Genomic DNA, 18,873 nt, shown 5'->3' with positions numbered 1-18,873 from the left:
AAAATGCATGTTAACTGCCATTACAAGGAGAGCAAAATGGGTTGTGCCATATGTACTAATCTTTGCTAGTAAGAATAACCTACAGTGTATATAAAATTTGGGTGTTATACGTCTAAGTACCTTTCATGTTCTGAAATTCTTGCCAAGACCCTAATCTATTATTAAAAGTAATGGCAAAAGCCACAGTTGGTTCTGCAGTAACCTAATAGTCAGCCTTACATGTCTGTGGGTTTCATATCTGTGGATTCAACAAACCACAGATTAAAAATATTTGAAAATAAAAAATAGCAACACAATAATAAAAATAACACAAATAAAAATACAGTATCACAACTATTTACATAGCAAGTAATCCAGAGATGATTTAAAGTATATGGGAAGATGTGCACAGGTTATATAAAATACTGTACCATTTTATATAAGGGACTTTATCATCTGCAGATTTTAGTGTTCACAGGGGTCCTGGAACCAATCCCCCACAGATAATGAGAGATAACTATAGCACGGAGACTGTACTGTTCTCCCCGTGTCCTACTCATTCTTTATTTTATTCCACCCTATCCACCAGTCAGATTAATTTCCAGAAACTCCATAGTAATTATCTCTTCTTTTGTCCTGGTCAGGAACTTTTAGTGGCTCCTCATTACATATATAATTCAGTCTGAGCTCTGGTTCTCTAAATACCTTTCCACCCCTCTTTATAGATCTTCACCTCTGGCCAATTTTGTTCCCTTAATATCCTTTAGCTGCTATGTGGACTTTCAGTTGTTCCACGCCCCTAATAAAATTTTATCAAATGACTTAATTTCTCTGGTCTTTTGTTTCCTTGTTGTTATATGGAGGGCAGTGGATTTAATGGCCATTATATTTGTTTAGTCATTTCTAATTTATTCATAATTTTTCCATATATTGTTATATTATCCCTCCGTCTCTCCCTGCCTTCCTCCCTCCCTCCCTCCCTCCCTTCCTTCCTTTCTTCCTTCCTTCCTTCCTTCCTTTCTTTTTTTGAAACAGGTCTTGCTCTTTTGTCCAGGCTGGAGTGCAGTGGCGCAATCTCAACTCACTATTGCCTCGACCTCCTGGGCTCAAGAGATCCTCCCACCTCAGCTTCCCGAGGAGCTGGGACTACAGGCACACACAAAGATGCCTGACTAATTTTGTTTACCTTTTGTAGAGATGAGGTCTCACTCTGTTGCCCAGGCTGTACTTCATCTTTGTGCCCTTTACAGTAGTGCATGCAGGAATGATCCACATTGTACAGATAGGAAACCTCAAGCCCAAGTAGGCTAGGTGATTTGTATATGAAAGTTGTTCTAAAACTTTTTAATCTCAGGAAGTACCATTTACAATAGCACTCCCAAAGATGAAATATTTAGGTATAAATCTAAGAAAATGTATACAGGATCGGCCAGGTGCGGTGGCTCATGCCTGTAATCCCAGCCCTTTGGGAGGCTGAGGCGGCGGATCACAAGGTCAGGAGATCGAGACCATCCTGGCTAACACGGTGAAACGCCATCTCTACTAAAAATACAAAAAAATTAGCCGGACGTGGTGGCGGGCGCCTGTAGTCCCAGCTACTCGGGAGGCTGAGGCAGGAGATGGCGTGAACCCGGGAGGCAGAGCTTGCAGTGAGCCGAGATCACGCCACTGCACTCCAGCCTGGGTGACAGAGCAAGACTCCATCTCAAAAAAGAAAAAAAAATGTATACAGGAGCTACAGTTAGAAAACTATAAGGCACTGATAAAAAATACACATACAAATATCTATAGGTGGAAAACTACAATGCATTAATCAAACGAGATCTAAAGAAATGGAGAGAGTCTGTGTTCATGGATTGAAATAATATTGTTGTGATGTCAATTCTTTCCAATTTGATCTATAGACTTGACACAGTCCCAAATCAAAATCCCAGCAAGCTATTTTGTAGATGTCAACAAACTGATTCTAAAGCTTATAAGGAAAGCCAAAGACCTAGTATAGTCAATGGAATATTGAAGAAAATTGGCAAAGTTGTAGTACTCACACTACCTGGCTTACTATAAGGCCATGGTAATCAAGATACTATGGTGTTGGTGAAAGAATAGACACATAGATTAATAGAACAGAATGGAGAGTCTAAGATAAATTCACACGAATATAGTCAACTGATTTTTAACAAAAGATGACATTTTCAATAAATGGTGCTGGAACAATTGGATGTCCATATCCAAAACTGAACCTAGACACAGACCTTATAATTTATGCAATAATTAACTCAAAATGGAGCATAGACCTAAATATACCACATAAAACTTATTGAGGAAAACATATATGATACTGGGTTTGGTGATAAATTTTAAAATACAACATCAGTATGATACATGAAAGAAAAATATTGATAAATTGTGACTTAGTTAAAATTTAAAACTTCTTTGAAATACTCTATTAAAAGAATGGAAAGACAAACTATAAATGGGGAGAAAATATTTGTAAAACACATATATAACACTTGGATCCAAAATATACAAAGAACTCTTAAGACTCAACAATAAGAAAATAACCCAATTTAAAAATGGGCAGAAGATCTGAAGAGACATCCCATCAAGGAAGATAAGCAGGTGGCAAAATTAGCACTTAAAAAGATGGTCAACATTGTGTGTCATTAGGGAATTGCAAATTAAAATAATAATGTGGTACCACTACTCACCAATTGGCTGAAATTCAAAACACTGACCAAATTCTGGTGAGGATGTGGAGTAACAGGAGTAACAGGAACTCTCATTCGTTGCTGGTGAGAATGTAAAATGTTACAGCCACTTTGGTGGCAGTTTCTTACAAAACTAAACATGATCATACCATGCAAATCAGCAGTTATGCTCTTAGGTGTTTACCCAACTAATTTGAAAACTTCTGTTCACACAAGACCTATACACAAATGTTTATAGGAGCTTTATTTATAATTACCAAAACTAGAAGCATCCAAGATGTCCTTTAGTAGGTAAATGGATAAACTGTGGTACATTCATATAGCGAAATATTAATCAGTACTAAAAAGAAATGAGCTATGAAATCATGAAAAGACATGGATGAATCTTAAAAATGCACATTGCCAAGTTAAAGAGATCAGCCTGAAAATGCTCTATGAGTCCAGTTATATGACATTCTGGCAAAGGCAAAATTAGAGAGTTGGTAAAAAGATCAATGGTTGCCAGGGACTCAGGGGAGCAAGGAGTTGATGGGAAGGTTGAATAGGTGAGAAACCAGGACTTTTTTAGGGTGATAAGTATGATACTGTGATGATGAATATAAGATATTAAGCATTTGCCAAAACCCAGAGAATTTTATAGCAGGAAGAGTGGATCTCAATGCGTACAAATTTTTGAAAACTCATTTAGGAGGTCAGAGTTTCCAGGATGGAATGCAAAATGTGGCAAAAGAGTCTAAATGTATTATAAATGTATCCAGTAATCTCACTGAAGGGAGTGAAGAAACAAGTTGCTAATCTAAGTAACTTTGAAAATGAGTGGCATCTGTATGACTGTTTAGTCTTACTGTACTTACTTTAAGCTAAAGGAACTATGCATAAGCCCTGCACTCTATTGATAAAGTTCTGTCCCATGGGGAACAAGGTATGGATTAATAATGTTGAAACTACCATGCCTGTATACTGGAATTGAACAATTAAGAAAATGGGTGGCAGTTGTTAGAAGCCAGGTTTTTCACTGTTGTAGTGTTGGTTACAGGTAAGCAATGAGAGGCTAAAATGATCCATGTGGTAATGGATTCAAGTTGGAGACATTGGTATGAACTCATTTAGCTTAATATATAGATACAGATGGTTGCACATGGAAATATTTATAGATATATGTATATGCACAGGTTAGTGTACATACTTACAGTGTACACTAAATCAGTGTGTACTAGAAGCAATGGAACTCCAGTAGCAATTATCATACCTAGTCCTCAGATCTTGGGGAGTAGGAGTCAGGGTTATCCAATGTTAGGAATCAGGATTCCTTGGAGAAGTGGCTGATTCTAGCCCCGGGGTAGGAAATATACAAGATGTATGGAGCCTCTGTAGTGACAGAAAATAAGAAAGTACTCAAAAAAAAAAAAAAAACAAAACAAGACACAATGATAGGAGTATGTCAAGGGGACACAGGAGCCAACTGAAAGTTCTTCAATGACCAAAGCTGGAACAGTTTGAGCAGCAAAATAAAAGTATTGTTGGATCATAATCCAATGTATAAAGTAAATATCTATGAATCCTTACTGATATAAACAAATGGTTGATGTTGACCTTGGGAGGGAATAGATAAATCTCCCATGCAAAAGAATTCCAAATGATTTACTTAGACATTCCACCCTCAGTGGAGTGGGGCATAACTCTCCACTCCTTACATTAGGCTGTTCATAGTGACTTTTCTTCAATGAGTGCAGTACAGAAAGGGTAACATTACAATAGAGAAACCTGATAAATTGTACCTCAAGCCCGATGATCAGGGTCAGCATCAACAGAGATGTCATGTATCCTTGATATGATATGATGAAAATGACACTTTACCTGTGTGGTTTTTCTTCCCAAAACACATTATCCCAGTCTAATGAGAAATCAAATAAATCACAGTTTTGCAAAACATATGACCAGTAATCCTCAGAACTGTCAAGGTCATAATGATGGGTTGAATGATGATCCCCGCTCCCCTAAAAGATTATGTCCACATCCTAACCTCTAGAACTTGTGAATGTCATCTTATTTGTAAAAAGTGCCTCTGCAGATGTCTTTACATTAAGGATTTTGATATGATGATCATCTGGATTATCTATTGGGCTCTAAATCCAATGAGGGATGTCCTTATAAGACACAGAAGATAACAGGCAGAGGAGAAAGCCATGTGAAGTCAGGCAGAGATTAGAATGATATAGCCACAAGCAAAGGGATCCCTACAGCCACTAGAAGTTAGAAGAGTCAAGGAATCATTCTTCCCTAGAGACTTCTAAGAGAGTGCAGCCCTGCTAATTACTTGATTCTTTGATTTCTCGTCTCTAGAACCATATAAAAATAAATAAATTTCTGATCACCTGAGGTCAGCAGTTCAAGACCAGCCTGGACAACATGGCAAAACCCCATCTCTACTAAAAAATACAAAAATTAGCTGGGCATGGTGGCGCACACCTGTAATCCCAGCTACTCGGGAGGCTGAGACAGGAGAATCACTTGAACCTGGAAGGCGGAGGTTGCAGTGAGCCGAGCTTGCACCACTGCACTCCAGCCTGGGTGACAGAGGGAGACTCCATCTCAAAATAAATAAATAAATAAAAATAAAAAATAAATGATGGCTGTTTTTTTAAGCCATCAAATTTATGGTAATTTGTTATAACAGCCACAGGAAACGAATACACTCATCAAAAACAAGGAAGGTCTAAGAAACTGTCACAACCAAGACTAGCCTAAGGAGAATAAATGTAATGTGATGCCCTAGATAGGACCCTGAAACAGAAAAAGGACATTAAGGAAAAACTGAAGATACCTGAATAAAATATGGACTTTAGTTAATAATGTATTTATATTGTTTCAGTAATTGTGACAAAGGTATCATACTAATGTAAAATGTTCGTAATTGGAGAAACTGGGTGTAGGATACATGGGAACTCTATGTACTATCTTCACAATTTGTCTATACATCTAAACCTGTTCTAAAATAAAAGTTGTATTTAAAAAAAAAAAAGAATGAAAAGGAATAGATACCTTTCTTGGGAATAAAATGAAACCAGAATATTCCACCCCTCAAAAGCAAGGGTTTTCTTACTTTGGCAATTATCTGTTGGAGGAAGCCTGCCTACTAGCAGTACTCCTCTCTTCCTCAAACATCCTGTAGTCAACCTTGCTGTTCAAGGCAGATGAGACCATTGGGAAAACAGACCTCTTCAGCTACAGCAGAAATCAGTGCAGTTATTCATTCTAAACAAATTAGCCCTTTGTCTTTCGTACTACTGACCTTCCTTCCTGAATAATTCAGTCTAAAAGTTTTAAGACAGGGCCCAGGAAGGTGTAGGTGCTAGGGTTTCTTGGACAATGACTGATTCTAGGGCTGGGACAGGGAAAGCATAAGACAAGATGTGCTGGACACATCTCCCTGTACCAGAAAGTAAAGTAGAACTCGAAGAATGAGGGGATTATATCTAAAAGATGCAGAAGCCACCTTGAAGGGACACTCACTGGCCAATTCTTGAACAGTTTGAGCATCAGACTAAATAGTCATACTATCAAATCATAGCTCTTTGAATAAAATAGGAACGCATGAGACCACAGTGATCTAATAAATTAGTGGGGAGAAGAAAAGGAATAATGGAATTGGAAAGATCACCATTTGCCAATTGTTGTAATCAGTGATCTTTCTAATTCCATGATTCCTAGCTGATAGGATGCAGTGAGGAACACAGCAGCATTTCTATGACACTTCTTTCAAATATGCATAACTGAAATCTAATTTTGAAGAAAAGAGAATTCCAAGTTGAGAGACTTTCTACAACATACCCAGCGTGTAACATTCAAATTTATAAAGATTATGAAAGTCAAGGAAAAACTTTAGAACTATTCCAGATTTAAAGAGACTAGACAAACTTGACAATTAAATACATCTGGTAATACCCTATTGGATGCCTTTGCTACAAAAGACATTAGTGGAATAATTGGTGAAACTTCACAGGCTAGTAATGTGTCATTGTTAATTTGTTGATTTTGATGGTCGTATTATGGTTATGTGGGAGAATATTTTTAGAGGAATTATAAACAAGTTATTAGGGATGATGGGACATAATGTCAGCAACTTTCAAATTGGGGAAAAAACTATTCTTGAACTTTTCTGTTTGAAATTATTTTTAAAATTAATTTTTAAAGCCATTGTGAGTTGAGTGGGTAAGAGGAGACATTCATTAAGAATACATCTGATCAACGAAATATCTCCAGTACCTTGAAGAAAATTCAAGCTATTAAAGGGAAATACTGATGATAAAAAGTCAATTCTAGAAGAAAGAGATTGTAGAAAGAATTATTGTAAGAATCTTATAAATAACCTTGGAAACTTTATATTGGGTGAGATTTGGTAGTTATTGCTTTTTGTTGGCCTGTTGCATTGCCAAGTGTGAGAGTGAAAGTTTAGCATCCAGCTGGGTCTCACAGGGATTAGAGGGCAGAGGGCCAACTAGCACCACTTTGTACCCACAAGAGGGTATATGGTAGTGCCAGTTGACCTTCTCCCCACCTAGGCACCTCTCCTTAGGTGCTGCTTGATGGAGTGGAAGTTTAGCTACCACTAGGCCCTGGTAACGCTAAGGAAACATAGAGGAGGGACAGTTTTTTGGAGGTGTAGAAGGAACTTGACTTTGTACATTAACTTAGGAGAACCTGCCAGAGATGAGGAAAAGAAAATTACGTAATAGAATTTATAGAATAAATCCAAGTATACTATTTTCCTACCCCTAACCTATGATCCTTGACATCTCAAGGCACGTGGACTCTGTGAATTAAGAGTTTTAGAAAGGATAATCTTTAAAGCACCATTTAATTTATTATGTTTCATCCAGCAATTTGAGGCTAGATAGGAAATGTGATAAGAGATAGTTGTTGGGTCTCCTCAAAGTTGAAATTAAGGATACCAAACAAAAGAAGCTATAGGACATTTTTTTTTCATTAACGATAAAGATCAGAGGGCAGATTATTTGCTGTGACTTGACCTAAAATACTGTGACATTCTTTCTTTTTTTTTTGGAGACAGAGTCTCACTCTGTTGCCAGGCTGAAGTGCAGTGGCACCATCTCGGCTCACTGCAACCTCTGCCTCCCGGATTCAAGTGATTCTCCTGCCTCAGCCTCCTGAGTAGCTAGGATTACAGGTGCGTGCCACCATGCCCAGCTAATTTTTGTATTTTTAGTAGAGACGGGGTTTCACCAGATTTCACATGCTTACAGATTTTAAAGAGTTTTAGAAACATCTTATTACACTAAGATAAATTGCCCCATGAGAAATATTTTCATCTGCTTGACCAGCGCTATTGATAAGGTGATTGAATTCTTCCAAGGAGGACAAGCTGTTATGTCAGCTGAAGTGACACATGCTTTGGGGAAGAGGCAGTCACAGGTGTTAGTAGCGTATACTTTGCCAACACAAGTTTATAAGAAGATTCATTTTTTTAATTTTCAGCTTGGAGTGAGTTTGAAATACAAATATTTTACTTCTGTTACTATCAGAGGCAGTGAAAACATTGATTTTAAAGTAGCTGCTATGAAGCATATGCTTTTTTCTGTGAATGGCAGTAGTACTTCCTCAGAGCATATATCAAGTCAGCTGCTTCAGGGAGCATTTCACATTCTCTGTGTATCCTGAGACCTAATTTTAGCAAATACAAATCATCTAAACTCTTCCAAATTCAATTTGATATCCTAACTGGGAATGACAGTGGAGCATAGTCTGAACCTTTCAGATCTGCATATTTTACAGCTGATTACTTCTGATTAAGTCCAATTTTGGTCATTTTAGACTAACGGGAATTTTGATCTCTGATGGCATAATGTGACAGTGATTGATCTCCTGGGGCATTCTCTATGATGTAGTACTTGGTGCTTTGGGCCGAAGTTCTGTGTGTGTGCTCGTCCCTCCTTTGTCTCGTTCTCTCCCTATATCCCTTTCTTCATTTTTAATATTTTCTTAATTTTTCAGTTTTAAAAGAAAAATATGGGCCTCTTTAAACATGAGACCTCCTAAGAACAATCCTAGATCATAGTTAATAATCTGTCCTAGGATAAACTCGTCCTCTACCATTTTATTTTGTTTTATTTCAATTTTTAGATTTAGATACCTGCATTTTACTTTTTTTTAATTTGTCATTTATTTTATTTTATTTATTTATTTTTTGAGACAGAGTCTCACTCTGTCGCCCAGGCTGGAGTGCAGTGGCATGATCTTGGCTCACTTCAACCTCCTCCTCCTGAGTTCAAGCAATTCTCCTGCCTCAGCCTCCTGAGTAGCTGGGATTACAGGCATGTGCCACCACACCTGGCTAGTTTTTTATATTTTTAGTAGAGATGGGGTTTCACCGTGTTGGCCAGGCTGGTCTCGAACTTCTCACCTCAAGTGATCTGCCCGCCTTGGCCTCCCAAAGTGCTGGGATTACTGGCGTGAGCCACCGTGCCTGGTCCCATTTATTTATTTTTATTGATACATATTAGATGTACATAATTTCAGGGCATATGTAATAATTCGATATTCATATAATCAAATCTCCTTTACCATTTTAGGTAAGGGTAATTCATGAGCCAAAGAAGATAAGGCATCCTTACCTCTTTATTTCGTAGTGACTCATTTTCACTGTCAGTTTGCTCTCTTGGTGCCTTTCCCCTCCTCTTTTTAGTTTTTATTGAAAGAAAATAAGGGGAATATTTTAAACAGCAGTGAATCTTTAAATTAATATACTTCCTTTTCCATCTACAAAGTTAAATATTTGAAATAGCTCTTTATATTAAAATACCACTTACAACTTTTAATTTTAGAAACATCAGCACATTGACAAATCATTTCTTGCTTATTCCAGGTACCCCAAATTTTCTTTGTAGAAGAAATATTCACGTTGAAGCTTTAGCTGATGAAGCTATGTGAGCAGATAAAACAGGAAGAGAAACATTCTTTCTCCCCTCGTTTATAAACAAAAATCTAGGTAGTTGAAACTGGGTGGATATAGCTGTAAAACATAAGCTCATTCTTACTATTTGGACATGTTTTACTTCTTGTTGAAATAGATGTTCCACAACTATAAGATAAGAAGTCTGATCCACTGTTTGGAATTTTTCAGTTGGTGGTGCATTATGTAATACTGTGTTGGAATTTACTGGCCTACAGTCTTGAGGTAGTGTTTTGCATTAAGATGAATCAGTTTTCAGTATTAAGTAATTCCATGGTAACCTACATGGAAAAGAGTTTCTGCTTAAATGAATCAGAGTATGATGAGGCTTTATTAATAAGGTTGAGATAGTTGAATATTTGAGAAGTGAGAGTTAATTTAAAAGACTTGAGAAAAGACCATGTTCTTCAAAGCACCTGTAGTCCCCAAATCTAGTAAAAGTGAAGATCAGTTCTCACTGTAATAGTCTATAAGGATTTTTTTTTGTTTTAAAATGTCTTTTTTTCTCTTCCTTAGTATTGGCAACTGTTTTATGTTGTATATGCCATGCTCATTTTAATATAACACTCTTATAAATGAAGACCTACACAGCTTAGTAAAAACTCAAGAGAACGGGCCATCATGTTATCATTTATAGAACTAGTTCTGACTACCACTGTGGCCTGTGCATATATATGAGCCATAAGGTCACCCTGAGTGGTACTTTTTATAAGCTTAGTCAAGGTTATTAAAGCCAAAGGAAAACTAATATTCAGTGCTTCTACTGTTTATTTATTACTTGATTTAATTTAGAAGTACTTTAGGACCTTGACCTACTTCAGTGCCATTCATCCATTGGTAGTAAATATTAATTGATGAATTGAGATTTGATGTCAACTGTTCTTTATTAACCCATTTATTTTGTTTTTCATATTCTCCTTTTTAAATTGTATATACCATATCATTGCAATGAGAAACCAGATTTATGTTATAAAGCATTTTTTCCTTAATGAGGTATAAATATCAGTTACGGTTAGTTTAGTTCCCTACAGCAATGAAAGAAAAAAGATCAAGTTCAAAAACTCATCTAACCATACATATTATAATGTCCAGCATCTATACTAGGTATTGATAGTGTTTAATTTTTAATTCATATTATTGGTATGCCAGATGCTCTATGCATACTACATAAGACTGCAAATTTCCTTTCAGGACCTAAAAGGGCTGTTGTGTTTATAATGCATGTGTTTATCGCATTTTACACATTTCAATGTGCATTCATATTGTTATATTTACTTTATTCTCAGAACAACCCTGAGAAATAAATAAGCATTATCTTTTAGGTAAACCAAGGTTCAGGAAGACTGAATGTTTTGCCTAGACAAAAATTCAGACCTCTTGATAACTTGTTAATGTTCTATCTGAATCTCTACAGAGAGCAGTAAAATGGTATATTATTTCATAATCGTAGATGTCAAACTGCTATACAAATCTTTATTTGCATAGTACTTATAATTTTTAAAATACCTTTTATATTATTTAAAAGAAAATTATAAAAGCAGAGTTCTTCTGTTATATATTTACTGTAGTTTCCTTTATTAGACTCGTACATTCAGTAGACACATTGTGTTCTAGGTACTGTGTTCTAGGTACTGGATTGGTTGCTAAAGTACAAAGCCAGTCTCAGCTTTTAAAGAGATCAGGCCATCAAGACACTGTTGTCTTACCCAGCAGATATGGACAGTGTGATATAGGCCAAGTTTGCTGAGGGCACTGGAAAAATGCTTTTGTTTCTCCTGTTTTGGGGGTAAATGTGTGACTGGCACTGTCCTTTTTCCTGCCATGAATACAGAGGTAATGCTTATATCTACAGCAAACAGCTTTGAAGCAACAAATCAACACACTTAGCAAAAAGGTAGAAATAGCCTTGGACTTGATGCCCCCTTCAGCCTCTGTACTAATCCTAGACTACCTACCTCTGGACATTTTGTGTGGGGGGAAATAAAGTAATGCCCTGTTTTTTAAAGTCATACATAAATCAGAGTTTCAATTAATTGTAGACAAATATTTTCTGTCTCTATATTTTTTACTTCCTTATAATGGAAATTTAGCATACACTAGACTAGAGAATAACATAACAAATCCGCATCACCTAGTTATAATAGAAATCAATATTTAGCTAACCTTTTACATTCTTGCACTTTCTCTCTTAGTAATTATAACTATGTTTAAGTAATTCTATAATAAAAGTGTGTGAAAATACTGTGGAAGCACATGGAAGACAGTGACTAACGTGGCCAGCGTTGGAGGGGCTTCAAAGAGGAGGTAGCACTGGCAGAAGCTTTAAGGTCAAGTAGAGAATGGAAAGAGCATTTCTAGTGGGAGGACTAACATGTATAAAGGATTTTTTAAAGCATAGCATATTCAAAGAAGGGGAAATAGATTACTGTGGCTGGAATATAGTGATTATCAGGTATAAGTGTCAGTATGATTCTAAAAAGATGGCTTGGTGCCAAATCATCAATGGACATATATATCAAAAAATTTGGTGCTTATTACATAGGTACCAGGAAATGAAGAATATAATTAGGTTTGGGTTTTTAAAAGAGAACAGTGGCGGTAACATTTTTGGAGTATGGGATAAAGAGGGAAGGCAGTAAACTGTGCCAATGGTTCAAGTAATTAGAAAGGCATTTGATGATAACAATAGTGGTTTTAGGCAGGGGGAGATAAGTTTAAGAGATATTTCAGGGGAAGAATCAACATGATTTGGTGCCTGGCGAGGATGTGGAGAAGGGAGATAGTCATAGAATGACTTGAATAGATATGATGATGCCAGGATTAGAGTAATACAGCAGAAGACTGGTTTGGAATAAGGGCATATGATGAGCTTAGTATTTTAAGTTTGAAGTGCTGGTAGGTCATTCAGGTAGAGTATTCATTGTGCCAAGTGGAGATATAGAACTGGATCATAAGAGAATCTCACACTAGGGAGTTCTGTAACTTGCCTTTCCTGCTAAGTATGTCATATGTCACAAGTTCATATATATAAGACTATATATAAGTAAGCATTCGTATACATACATAAGTTAATCCTTATTATTCACTAATTGCGTATTTCCAAATTGGCCTACTTCCTAAAATTTATTTGTAATCCCTAAATCAGTACTTAGGTGCTTTTGTAATAATTTGCAGGCATGCTCAGCGTGGTAAAAAAATTTGAGTCACCTGATGTGCAAATTCTTAGCTGTAGTTGGACAAGGTGATACTCTTGATACTCTGCCTTCTTGTTTCGGTTCTTATACTGTAAACAAGCATCCCTTTTGCAGTCTACTTAATGCCACATTTTTCACATTTTCTGTGCTTTTTTTTTTGGTAATTTTGCTTTTTTAAGCAAATGGCCCCCAGTGTTGTGCCAAAGTGCTGTGTAATATTCCTAAGTGCAAGAAAGCTGTGATATATCTATGCAAGAAATATGTATGTTAGGTAAGCTTCTCTCAATCATGAGTTATGCTTTCAGCCATGATTTCAGTGTTAATGAGTAAATATATATTAAGTAAGGTGTCTTTAAACAGATATACAGATAAAACAAGGTTATGTGTTGGCTGGCTGATGAAAATGTTGTGACCAGAGGCTCCTAGAAACCTAACCCTCTTTCCCATTTCCCCTAGAAGCAGTGGTTCAGTGTTCACTAACTCAGTGTTTGTGGCAATTTAATAGACCATAACTACCACAGATAACAAGAATCATTGTGTGTGTGTGCATGTGTAGAAAATCTGCTACTCTTTTATAAATAACCCTTATATTTGTACAGTGTAAGCATTAGTCCTAATTTTACTTGAAATTGTGATCACAAGAAATATATAACTCTTTTTTTTTTTTGAGACGGAGTCTTGCTCTGTTGCCCAGGCTGGAGTGCAGTGGCACAATCTCAGCTCACTGCAAGCTCTGCCTCCTGGGTTCATGCCATTCTCCTGCCTCAGCCTCCCAAGTAGCTGGGACTACAGGCGCCTGCCAACATGCCGGGCTAATTTTTTGTATTTTTAGTAGAGACAGGGTTTCACCGTGTTAGCCAGGATGGTCTCGATCTCCTGACCTCGTGGTCCACTTGCCTTAGCCTCCCAAAGTGCTGGGATTACAGGCGTGAGCCACCGCGCCTGGCCATAACTCTCTTTTTTAGTGAAAAATAAATGCATACAAGATGAAAACAGTTTGCTGTTTTAGATCAGATGGATGATTCCATATTCCTTAAGTCAGAAGGTTTTTCATAAAATGGAATATTGAAGGAGTACAAGTGACATTGACAGCACTTAAGTGATCATCTATAGCACACGAGCATAATGTGGTTGTCAGCATCATATTGGTGGGCCGCCAGTTTCTTTTATGGTTGATGTTATTCTCTTTAGCATGCTTGCAACATTATCAGTCACTTTTCTCTTAAATAAATTTATTTTATTATAGTGTTTATGTGTGAGGAGATTTCATAATCGAAGACTAGTGTGTCTGTGCATTCATATCTGTCAATTTGCTTGAATATGACAGCTCAAAAGCATTTTTTAACCTTTCATTCACGAATGTTGGTTCATATCAGTAGGCGTGTTTTAAAATGACAGGTATTATGTGAGAATGAGAATTATGCATACTTTCTGACATATCAGTGTTATGTTGAAAATTAACATTCAGCTTTGTATCTCACGTTTTACTGTCTGCAAATCTGAAGGCAGGGAATTGGCATTTACAAAGTCAAGGACAAGCCATCATACAACCCCATGCATTGACTGTTACACTTCAAAGTGATTCTGTGCTTGTTAGCATATATCTGTTTCCTAATCATCTTGTTCCTTGGTATAGAAAATATGCCTTTGTTATTGTCTTATATGGCTGTATAGTTAAATGCTTAAAATAAAAATGATACAGACCTACATTTAGAGATTCTTCAGTTTGGGGTGGCTGATTTATTTGTGCTGCTTATGTTTCTGACTTGATCTTCTTCTGACTGATTCTGTAGTCTTCTAACTATAAGGTATTAGGGTGAATGCTTTCTGTCTTTACTGCAAACAGTAGATTTTATGTCATAAAGAGCAGTTATCCAGCCTGGGTAACAAGGCAAAACCCCATCTCTACAAAAAGAATAGAAAAGAATTAGTCAGACATGGTAATATGCACCTGTAGTCCCAGCTACCAGAGAGGCTGAGATGGGAGGATTGCTTGAGCCTTGAGGTGGAGGCTGCAGTGATCCATGATCACACCACTGCCCTCCAGTCTGCCAGTCTGGGCAACTGAACGGAAAAAAAAAAAAAAAAAAAGAAGAAAAGCTGGGCAAGGTGGCTTATGCCTGTAATCCCAGCACTTTGGGAGGCTGAAGCGGGTGTATCACTTGAGGTCAGGAGTTTGAGACCAGCCAACATGAGGAAACCCCATCTCTACTAAAAATACAAAAATTAGCCAGGCATGGTGCTGGGCACCTGTAATCCCAGCTGCTCTGGAGGCTGAGGTAGGAGAATCGCTTGAACCCAGGAAATGGAGGCTGTAGTGAGCCAAGATTGTGGACTGCACTCCAGCCTGGGCGACAGAGTGAGACTCTGTCTCAAAACAAAATTAGCTGGGCGTGATGCAAGGCTCCTGTAATCCCAGCTACTCGGGAAGCTGAGGCAGGAGAATCGCTTGAGCCTGGGAGGCAGAGGTTGCAGTGAGCTGAATCATGCCACTGCACTTCAGCCTGGGCAACAGAATGAGACTCCTTCTCAAAAAAAAAAAAAAAAAAAAAAAGTAATTATAACAGCAACTTTTTCTCCTTATTTTTGGTAGATGACCTTAATATTCACTCTTCACATGGAAATACCTTAGATTTATTCTTCTGCACTCTGACTAGTGTATTATTTTAGGTGTTTTGGTTTCTTTCTTTCTTTCTTTCCTTCCTTCCTTCCTTCTTTTCTTTCTTTCTTTCTTTCGACAGAGTCTGGCTCTGTCGCCCAGGCTGGAGTGCACGATCTCGGCTCACTGTAACCTTTGCCTCCCGGGTTCAAGCAATTATCTCTGCCTCAGCCTCCTGAGTAGCTGGGATTACAGGCTTCTGCCACCATGCCCCACTAATTTTTATATTTTTAGTAGAGATGGGATTTCACCATGTTGGCTAGGCTGGACTCAAACTCCTGACCACAGGTGATCCGCCAGCCTCGGCCTCCGAAAGTGCTGAGATTACAGGCATGAGGCACTGCACCCGGTCATGTATTTAAGTTTAAGGATTGATGCTTTTTAATAATATTGCATTTAGAAAGCAAAGTATTTGCAGTTGAAATTCTCTGTGAAGTTAACATCAAGTATACTATATTTTCACTTTCCCTGCTTATTTGGAGCAACCTAATGTTCTAGTATTAAAGACTGTTTTGTAAGATTAACTAGCCCTTGACCTAATTGAAGTAGAGTTTTATGTTACCTTATTCCAATTTCAATAAACTATTATGCAATATAGAGATGTGTTATAATTTGAGAATTTTATGTAAAGTTCTTCAGTAAGTGCTAATTCAGTGGGGATACCTTCTTAAACCTATAAGGATGCAGGGAAGTGACTAAAAGATGAAAATATTTCTCTAATATATCTCTAATGAAAGTACAGGATAGTACCTAAATGTCAACTTTGCCATATGGTTTCAGAAAAAAATATTTGAAGGTCTTTGGTGAATTACTGGTTGTAGTATGTAAGCCTCTTTATAGGGATAGCTGCATTTGTTAATTTATATTTGCTGTTTAATGTTCCTCCAAACCTTGCAATACATGTCTTCTTAGCCTCCCATGAATGTATTCATTTCCATCTCTGTTTTACTCGTTCAAATACTTTTTTTTTTTTGAGATGGAGTCTTGCTTTGTCGCCCATGCTGGAGTGCGTGGCACTATCTCGCCTCACTGCAAGCTCCACCTCCTGGTTTCACACCATTCTCCTGCCTCAGCCTCCTGAGTAGCTGGGACTACAGGTGCCTGCCACCACGCCCGGCTAATTTTTGTATTTTTAGTAGAGATGAGGTTTCACCATGGTCTTGATCTCCTGACCTCGTGATCCGCCTGCCTTGGCCTCCCAAAGTGCTGGGATTACAGGCATGAGCCACCGCGCCCCACCTCATTGAAATACTTTTATTTCTTCTCTTCAACAATCTGAACAATTACTCCTTGGATCCGCCAGGTTAAGGCATTTTCTCCAAAAAGACTTACTAAAATCCATTTAGTTTCCCTTCTCACTGGTTTTATGTATATAAATTATATGCTGCTTTGTCATTAGTTTGCGTAGTTTCGTTAATATTCAGTTAAATATCTCCTGAGTGCTTGTTGCAATGATATGTGAGCTTGGTGGTGTAGAGAAGTATGCTGTGGTCAGGGTTTCCAGAGAAAGTGATCTTGTACCTGAAAAAGTAAGAATTTCCTATGTGTGGAAGGTAGGTAAAGATACACGGGCAAAGAGAACAGCATGAGAATACATGGGATTCACAAATAGTTCAGTATGGCTGTGGTGCAATCAAGTGGGAGATAGGAAATAAAGCTGAAGAAATAGGTATGAGCCTGGTCATTGAGGACTTTATATGTCATACTTGGACATTTATTCTTTGAATAAAGGACTTTATTCTGTTAGTGCTGGGTTGCTTTGAAGAGTTTGACATAATGAGGGTTTGATGTATGATAGTGCTTGATGTGGCAAAATTTTTATTTTAAACCAATCATGTTGGCAGAAGTATGTAAATAAATTTGAGGTAGGATAAAAGTAGAGATGGGGAGATGAGTTAGGTTACTGATTTGGTCATATTGAGAGATAACTTGGATTTAGATACTATTAATAGGGATGGAATTGAGGAAATAGACTTGGAAAGTGTTTAAAGTAGAGATCAATAAGAATTGAAGATGACTGGTGAAGTGTGAGATGATTGCCCGACTTTTGGCTTGAGAAGTTAAGCAGCTGTTGTTCTGCTGTGACAGGGACTTTAAAAAGGAACAGATTTTAGGAAAAGATGAACAGCTCGGTTTGGGATATATTGAGTTTTTGCCTATAGTACCTTCAGTTAGAAACATTCAACAAACAACTGGATGTAGGAGTCTGAGGCTCGGGTGAAAGGTTAGGATTCAGGGTTTTCATTTGAGTTCCTCCCAGTCCCTGGAGGAATACAGAAAATGTGAGTAGAGTGTGAAGTGGGTAAAACACTGAACCCTAGGAGGAAAGGGAAAAAGAGGAACCCAAAAAGGAAACTGGGAAGGAAGAAGCTCTATGTCTTTGCCTAATTACTATTAAAAGGAGGACAACTTTATCCTTTTTGAATCACTCTTTAAGCATTCTTGAATAGTAGGATATTATATAATGTTATGTAGTAGATAATAAACGTTTAAGTTTGTCACTTATTTTGCTCAGCTGGAAAACATTTCATTTACTTGGAAATTGCGTTTTTATATTTTATCCATTTTCATTACTTAACAAATATTTTTTAATTCGTATCATTTCATGAGCTGCTATGTACTAGGCACCATGAAGTCTCCTATTCTGGTTTTGTTGTAAGAATTACTCTGACCCGAAGGCACTGATTTACGGTAAATTTTGCATGGTCAGTCTTATGTGGATTAATATGGTAGTTGAACATCCTTCTCTTCCTGAGTACAGTGCGGCCTTATTTAATCTTTTTCATCTCTCTGGGTCACTATTTCTTCATTTTCTTAAGTCTGTTCAATTTTAGAAACTCAAGAACAGAGTCTACCAACAGGTTTTACAGATCTACAGGGTACATAACTGGGTTTCATGACTCAACTAAAATTATATGCAAGATATGATGCGTATATACACATTTTTATGAAGATCCAATTTATAGCTTCTTTTGGATTATCAAAGTTTTATATAACTCACCACTCACCTTCCACCCAAAAGGTTAAGAACTGTAGGAACCAGAAGTATTTTTGTGTAATGTATTATAATAAACTACACTGTTTCATGCAACCCCTGAATAGTGAAGTTATCTTTAACAGAGGTATTGCTATTCTTTGAAAGTAATTTTTTGAAGTAATGAACAAATTTATTTTAATGCACTATAATATATGTTTACTTCTTGGCTACTTAAGCCTATAATGTTTCTGTTGTGTTAGCCAATTAAAACACCTCTTAGTTATTTTATAGCTTAAAAACAAGTTCATCAAATAGAGTAAGTTAAGAGTTTGATTCTGCCTTATGGTGAATTAAAGAATGCTTAGTTTTAAAGAGTGATTCAAATG

At 37.1% G+C, this 18,873-nt stretch overlaps 1 protein-coding gene across 46 annotated transcripts in view; it reads left to right on the top strand.

The window, feature by feature from the left end:
• Window positions 1–18,873, top strand: part of PEAK1 (pseudopodium enriched atypical kinase 1) — a 313,738-nt gene that overhangs the window by 114,865 nt on the left and 180,000 nt on the right. For 5 of the 46 annotated variants that reach the window (XM_063716046.1, XM_054531163.2, XM_063716055.1 and 2 more), the window contains one exon: window positions 7,759–7,875. The gene's annotated coding sequence lies outside the window, so the exon portion shown is untranslated. 46 annotated transcript variants of the gene reach the window in all.

Source organism: Pongo abelii, chromosome 16 (genome assembly GCF_028885655.2).
Source record: "Pongo abelii isolate AG06213 chromosome 16, NHGRI_mPonAbe1-v2.0_pri, whole genome shotgun sequence".
NCBI lineage: Eukaryota > Metazoa > Chordata > Mammalia > Primates > Hominidae > Pongo > Pongo abelii.
The sequence above is the reverse complement of the archived record's forward strand: the minus strand, read 5'-3'. Positions and strand labels throughout refer to the sequence as shown.